This window comes from Paramormyrops kingsleyae, chromosome 1 (assembly GCF_048594095.1).
Source record: "Paramormyrops kingsleyae isolate MSU_618 chromosome 1, PKINGS_0.4, whole genome shotgun sequence".
Taxonomy (NCBI): domain Eukaryota; kingdom Metazoa; phylum Chordata; class Actinopteri; order Osteoglossiformes; family Mormyridae; genus Paramormyrops; species Paramormyrops kingsleyae.
In genome coordinates this window covers 52,322,080-52,328,668 of record NC_132797.1, presented here as the reverse complement: position 1 = coordinate 52,328,668, position 6,589 = coordinate 52,322,080, and the positions used below count along the sequence as shown (strand labels likewise).

The 6,589-nt window shown below is 36.5% G+C and overlaps 1 long non-coding RNA gene across 3 annotated transcripts; it reads left to right on the top strand.

Moving 5' to 3' along the window:
* Positions 1 to 1,976: 1,976 nt before the first annotated feature.
* Positions 1,977 to 3,651, top strand: LOC140578826 (uncharacterized). 3 transcript variants are annotated; one of them, XR_011983100.1, is made up of 6 exons: positions 1,978 to 2,068; positions 2,720 to 2,822; positions 2,898 to 2,972; positions 3,067 to 3,147; positions 3,319 to 3,485; positions 3,610 to 3,651. It is a non-coding gene; the product is annotated as an uncharacterized lncRNA (long non-coding RNA). The 3 variants fall into 3 exon arrangements; XR_011983099.1 differs by having other exon boundaries at positions 1,977 to 2,068; positions 2,720 to 2,972; XR_011983098.1 differs by lacking the exon at positions 1,978 to 2,068 and having other exon boundaries at positions 2,633 to 2,972.
* The last annotated feature ends 2,938 nt before the right edge of the window (positions 3,652 to 6,589 follow it).

Genomic DNA, 6,589 nt, shown 5'->3' with positions numbered 1-6,589 from the left:
AACATAGTTTTTATGACAACAGGTTTGATGAGTCTGATGAGGATGATATGGGACATGGAAACTCTAGTGATAGTGTTTCTGACTTAAGAAATTCTTTGGTGGACTGGGCTATTGAGTTTGGTATCTCCTTAATGGCTTTATCAGCTCTTCTGTCCATTCTGAAATGTTACCATCCTCTTTTGCCAAAAGATGGACGGACATTGCTCAAAACAAAAGGTTCTTTAAGGTTGAGACTTTAGCAGGTGAAGTTTTCTACTATTTTGGAATACTGAATTAATTTCAAAGGATACTTACTAAATTGTGTTCTGTTGTGCCAGACAGACATGTCTTTAGACTGCAGTTGAATTTTGATGGTCTGCCTCTCTTTAAAAGTACAAAGACTTAGTTTTGGCCAATTCTTGGTATGTTACAAGAGCATAGCATGAAACCGGTGGTAATTGGTCTTTTCTGTGGAACTTCTAAAACAAATTCTGTGTCTGAGTATTTGCAGCAGTTGGTGAATGAATTGAAAACAGTGAGTAATGGATTTGTTTTCATGGGAAAAACATTACTTTTGAATATTGCCTCTGTTATGTGTGACACTCCAGCTCGAGCTTTTATCAAAGGTGTTAAATCACATACTGCATATCATGGTTGTGATAAATGCCATGAAACTGGTGTACGAATAGGCAGCCGGATGACATTCCCAGAGGTCAATGCACCACTAAGGACTTATCAGGATTTTAGACAAAAAATAGATGAAGAACACCACCATGAGCACTCTCCATTATCTGATGTCAATATTGACATGGTTGCTACATTCCCTCTTGATTACATGCACTTGGTATGTTTAGGGGTAATGAGGCGTCTTCTTGACCTGTGGATGGGTCCACCTGGCCCTATTCGTTGCCGAGTATCCTCTAGTCAAGCTTCCTTGATTTCAAGTAGACTAGTTGGGTTAAAGGATTACATTCCAGTAGAGTTTGCTAGAAGACCACCTGCATTGGCTGAGAGAAATAGATGGAAAGCAACAGAACTGCGTCAGTTTTTGTTATATACTGGGCCAGTTGTACTTAAGGATGTTTTGAAATCTGCAGTTTATGACAACTTCATGTTATTTTCAGTTGGTATTTACATTTTAGCCAGCCCAGAATACTGTTTCATTATGAATGACCTTGCACATTCTCTTCTTGTTGGGTTTGTTGAACACTTTAGCAGTTTATATGGACCAGAATTTCTAGTTTATAATGTGCATGGTCTGATACAACTTAGTCAGGATGTAAAACAACATGGAAATTTGGATTTGATTTCTGGTTTCCCATTTGAAAATTTTTTGGGACAGCTGAAAAAAATGGTTAGGGGGCCAAACAATCCCTTGACTCAAGCAATCCGGAGATTATCTGAAATTGATGCCAGTAGTATTGGTGAGCTATCTGTCCAAGTACATACAGCATGTAAGCATGAACACACTGATGGGCCTGTGCCAAAGTCATTTACAAGGAAAATATGTCAGTTCAAGGAACTGACCAAGAATGGTGTGACTTTGAGTATCTCTAAAAGAGATTGCTGTGTCAGAATGAAAAGTAAAATAGTTTTAGTTGAAAATATAATTGTTGATGGACAGGAAGTATTTATTGTAGGGAAAGAATACAGAACCCAGGAACCATTTTATGGATATCCATTTGACTCTAGAGAGTTGGGGATTTACCTTGTTTCAGACTTGTCCATGACTAACAAATGCTTCAGATTAGAAATAGGATTGCAGAAATATGTCAGACTACCGTTCTATGATAAATTTGTTGTTGCACCTCTTCTACATTCAAAAGGAGAAAGTTATAAGAAGCATTGATTCCCTTTAGTTGCTATTTGGATGTTTTTGTAAAGCTCAGGTCTCATTATTTCCAGGAAATGTATCATATAGTTGTATTTGAAGCCACAAATGAAGTGGAACTGGTGCCTTCAACCTGGGTCAGAGATGGACAGTGTTTTTGGTCTCCAAACACTGTAGATATTGTTAAGTCCACAAAAGCTCAAGATAGCCCTGGTGATGGATGGACTCCATACAATGTCAAAGTTATATTCACATCAGGTAAGTTCAGTTTTGTTAAATATATTTTAAAATGTTTGTTTTTGGGAACAGTATTTGTATGTAAAATGTATGAATATGGTCAGTTCTCCAACAAATTTACCACTTTTACTTAATATTGGAATTATGAAAAATGATGACTTGGTGGTATAGTGTGAGGGTGTGTATGTGTGTGTGTGTGCTCCTCTACTTACGAACTGTCAACTTACAAACTTTCACATACGAACAAAGAGGACTGTAAGTCCAAATTGTGTTTGTTGGGCTCCCATTTCCAGTCCGTAACATCATTTTTTTTTAAGATTGCCATGTGAGAAGGTTCAGGAATATGAAGTGATTGGCTATTCTGTATATTGTATTTTGACATTCTGGCACTGTTCACACTAGGAATGAAAATTTATTTTGACAAACCAAACAATGTTTTTTTTTTTCTTTCCTACAGCCACCTTTTAGAGATAGTTTGAGACTCATTTGGTCCATGTGCTTAGATGTAAGCAGAACCCATTTTACTAATTTGCATACAGAACTGCAAGATTCTATGCTTTCCTGCGCCAACCATCATAACCTGAATGTAAAAAGTAGTATAATGTATACAAGGCATATGTCAAAATTGCTCAAACAAAAACAGGGAGAAGGCTCATTAATTCATCTTTTTAGATGACTACAATGAGGCACGTTTGAAACTTCCTGAAGCTGTTGTCAACACAGACCTTGATACAGATGGTGAGGATTCGCCAGTTAAATACAAACGAAGAAGGAGGTAAGATATTATTTTTCCATTTGATTATGTTGACAAAGTGACAATTGCGCCTTGTAACAATGACTGGTTCTTAAGACAAAAGCCTGTGTGCTTACCTGGAGAAGAAGATGATATGGAAGAACCCTTGCCAAAAGTGAAGGGAAGGAACAAGTATGTATATTCTTCTAATATTCATTTGACTTGCAAATCTTGACTACCTGTGTATGTTTAAAATGCTTGTGCTGTGTTTGGTATGTTGCTACAGACTAGGTTTGCTGCCTACTGCACCAAAAATTTTGCATTCTCTTGGCTCTAAAGGGATTGTCTCTTCCAAAGCAAAATCAAGGTTTGTATCCGCATTTTTATGTTTCTGTAACAGGATAACAGCTAAATTCTTTTTCAGTCACTTTTTGTGAAAGTTAAGAATTACTCCATTTCGAAACCAATACGATTAAATTTTATAAATGAATTTCATGATAATTCAGTCCAGAGCAGTTAATGATCCAAACCAATACAGGCAAGGCAGTGCATCCCCATACCAGATCCCCAGAAGGCAAAAGCATGTCCACAGACATGCGTCCAAAGACCAGGCCCACAGAGGCGTGTTCCAAGAACAGGGACATAGCTTTTCTCCGGACCATGATCACAGAGCCAGCATGTCTCCGGACCAGGCCCACAGAGACGGTACTTCCATAGACGAACGTTGTGAAGGTTACATGTCTCCCCAATGCACTTTGCCAGACCAACACCAAAGAGATTGTGTCTTTGGACCAGCACCACTTACTCTGACAATACACTGTTTCTGCAGATCAGCACCAGAGAGGTCATGTATCATCAAGCGCCAATCAGCAACAGTGTGATCTCTTCATTTGTAAGTATATGAAAATATAAATGGTGATTGAGTGTCATGCATTGCAATTCATATTACCAAGACTGCAAATGTTTATTTTTCCCAGCACTACTTCGTGCTATCCTGACAAATCAGGAAATCATGCTGGAATAAATGAAATCTATATTCAAGACGGTTCAGGGTCTAAAATCCATAGTTGAAGAAGAAACTGGTATTGAACAGGATCTGCTACCAGTTGCTGATGTGCACGCCCTTGAAAACTTAGAAGAGAGACTAGGAAATAACGACTTAAAAAATCAATTGGTAAGTGTATCAATCAAATAATATTTAAATATTACTTGCCAGGAAAGTGAGCCATAGAAGAAAAAACAAAACAGTAAAAAACAACATTCCTTGCGTTTTAGCAGGTGCCAATATTTTGAGACAATGTTTTTGAGACCACTGTTGTCAGAAAATGCTGCACATTTTTCCTCGTTAGAGTCATATAATACAATCAAATTGTATTCCCTATCAGACTTTATTTTTAAACTTGTAAAACCCATGAAGATACAAAATGGGTCATAATTTAAATCGTCCTGTCTATTTATAATGCTTACCTCTGTAGATAGACTAAACTGTAGAGAAGCCAGTTAAATGGTTTTCTGCCTTTTCATTTAAAGATCCATTACCTGGCTCTGAAAGGAGGGTCAAATGTAAGGGAGAGTGTGTGGCGGATAATGAACGCACTCATCACAAACACACTGGCAAAGAGGATCAACATGCGAGGGATTAATGGAAAGATTGGCTTCCAGCGTTTGATGTTGAAAGAAGTTGTGATAGGTAAGTTGTTTCTAATCCAAACTGGCACCTTGTCTATTTTTTTCTGTTCATGCGGGACGTCAGTTCAGTCCGTTGCTCCTTTGTTACTGGTGATATCTGAAACTCTTAAAAATGAGTCCTGCAAGTTACAGTTTATGACTTTGTGTATTTAATTTCAAGTGCTAGAAATATCTTATTGTATATATATATATATATATATATATATATATATATATATATATATATATATATATATATATATATATATATAAATGAAATCCTGTGCGATATTCGATATAGCAGCCTTCTGGACAGTTACAGTTCAAATGTGTGTGTTTTTTTTTCCAGACCAGAACAGAGATTAGACCAGATTGCATACCTACATGCATACAATTACTTTGACTTGTTATTGTGAATAAAACGGTGAAATGAATAACCCTGTTTAAAAATTGTTTACTTGTTTATATTCTGTCATGGATATAATGATTCATATCTCCTTATTTGTGTACTACTGTATGTGTTTTGGAATTGTTTTATCCTAAACTCCGGGTGCTGTCTTGATCTTGAAGGTATGATTTAATTTCAATGCCTTAGAACCAGGTTTCCATTTGCCCTGGGAACTTGTATTCCGAGTCGGATTCCGAGTTTTGAAGCCGAAAGTGACGACATGTGCGCTCCTGTTTCTTGGAGATCCGAGAAATATCTGAGCAGCACAGAGGATCCCGAGTTCAGAATCCAAGATGGCTACGCCTTTTATCAACAGAAGGGAAAGTTGTAGTTTTATACTGTTTAAGCACTACTTCTCATTTGTGGCTCATTAAATCGGTCGCACACAATGGCAATTAACTGGGCTAGAATCAGATTTCATGATTAGTCGGATTATTTGTCGGATTTACGGTAGTTCGGGCTAATTGTAAGTGAACGAAGATAAAGACCATTTAAACTGAGGTACCTTAAATCCGACAAGTTGTCCGGTTAACCAAAAAATCTTGCTTTTTGATATGGGTCCATGGTATATTGCACTTCTGTGGCAGATTGATTGCATGCGACTCGTATTCAAGATGTTCAATAAACATGTTAAGTGCATATATATTCTCTTTTTTCTTGAGTCTGTTTGCTCATGCAAAATGAAATGTGATTAATATAGATTAAAAATTAGTTATATTTAATCATGATTAATCGAAATTAATCCACAGCTACCCTGTGATTAATCTGATAAAAAATTTTAATCGTTTGACAGCACTAATTTTTAATAATCATGATGCTCTCATACAATAAGCATTGTGGACAAGTTAATGTGTTATGCAGTAATTTAACATGTCTGGCTTTTTAAAAGCACAGACTTTACTTCCCCTTCTGTGGTAATGATGAATCTGCAAATCTGTATATGAAGCTGAAGAATCAACGCAAATTCCCCCTTAACACCGTATTTTTGCACTGGTATATTTGTGACTCCATTCTGAGAGCACAGTGATACCCAGAAGCATTATAAATGCATCACAAACCAGCCAATCACAGGTTGGAGAATTTAGCCAACTGTGTATATTAAATGTTTAATGCACATGACAATAAAATGTAATGCTTTATAAAGCCATTAAAGGCCTTATTTGTCAATTAAACTATTTTTAATGCTATGTAAGACCATAATTTTCACCAAATTGGTTTAATTACTTCTAATCCCAGCTGTCCAGAAAAAAAATATTTTGATGATATTTCAAGGAAATTACTTACTTTGTAAAGGTGCTTAAATGGAGGTGTGATGTCCTGGAGGCATACCTCAAGTGCTTCTGTTCTTTCTACAAGAAACCACAAACATTTCAGGTATGTAGCAGTTTGAAACATTATTCAAAATTAAGTTCAAAACCTGAAACTGTGCAGTACAGTGAATCATGCAACAGGATTGGGAAAATGTAAAAACACATTTTACCTCCAACAACTTTGCCAAGGGCCACTGTTCTCCAATCTTTTTGCAGCAGTCTTACATGTCTGTAAACACATAAAATATGCATGCACATATACTGTATTGATCCTGAGAGGTTTATTAACTGCAAAAATATCAATTGGGCTGGCGACTGCACAATATTTAAGAAGCTAAATTATGAAATGTATTACTATCTTACACAATCATAAGATACAAATA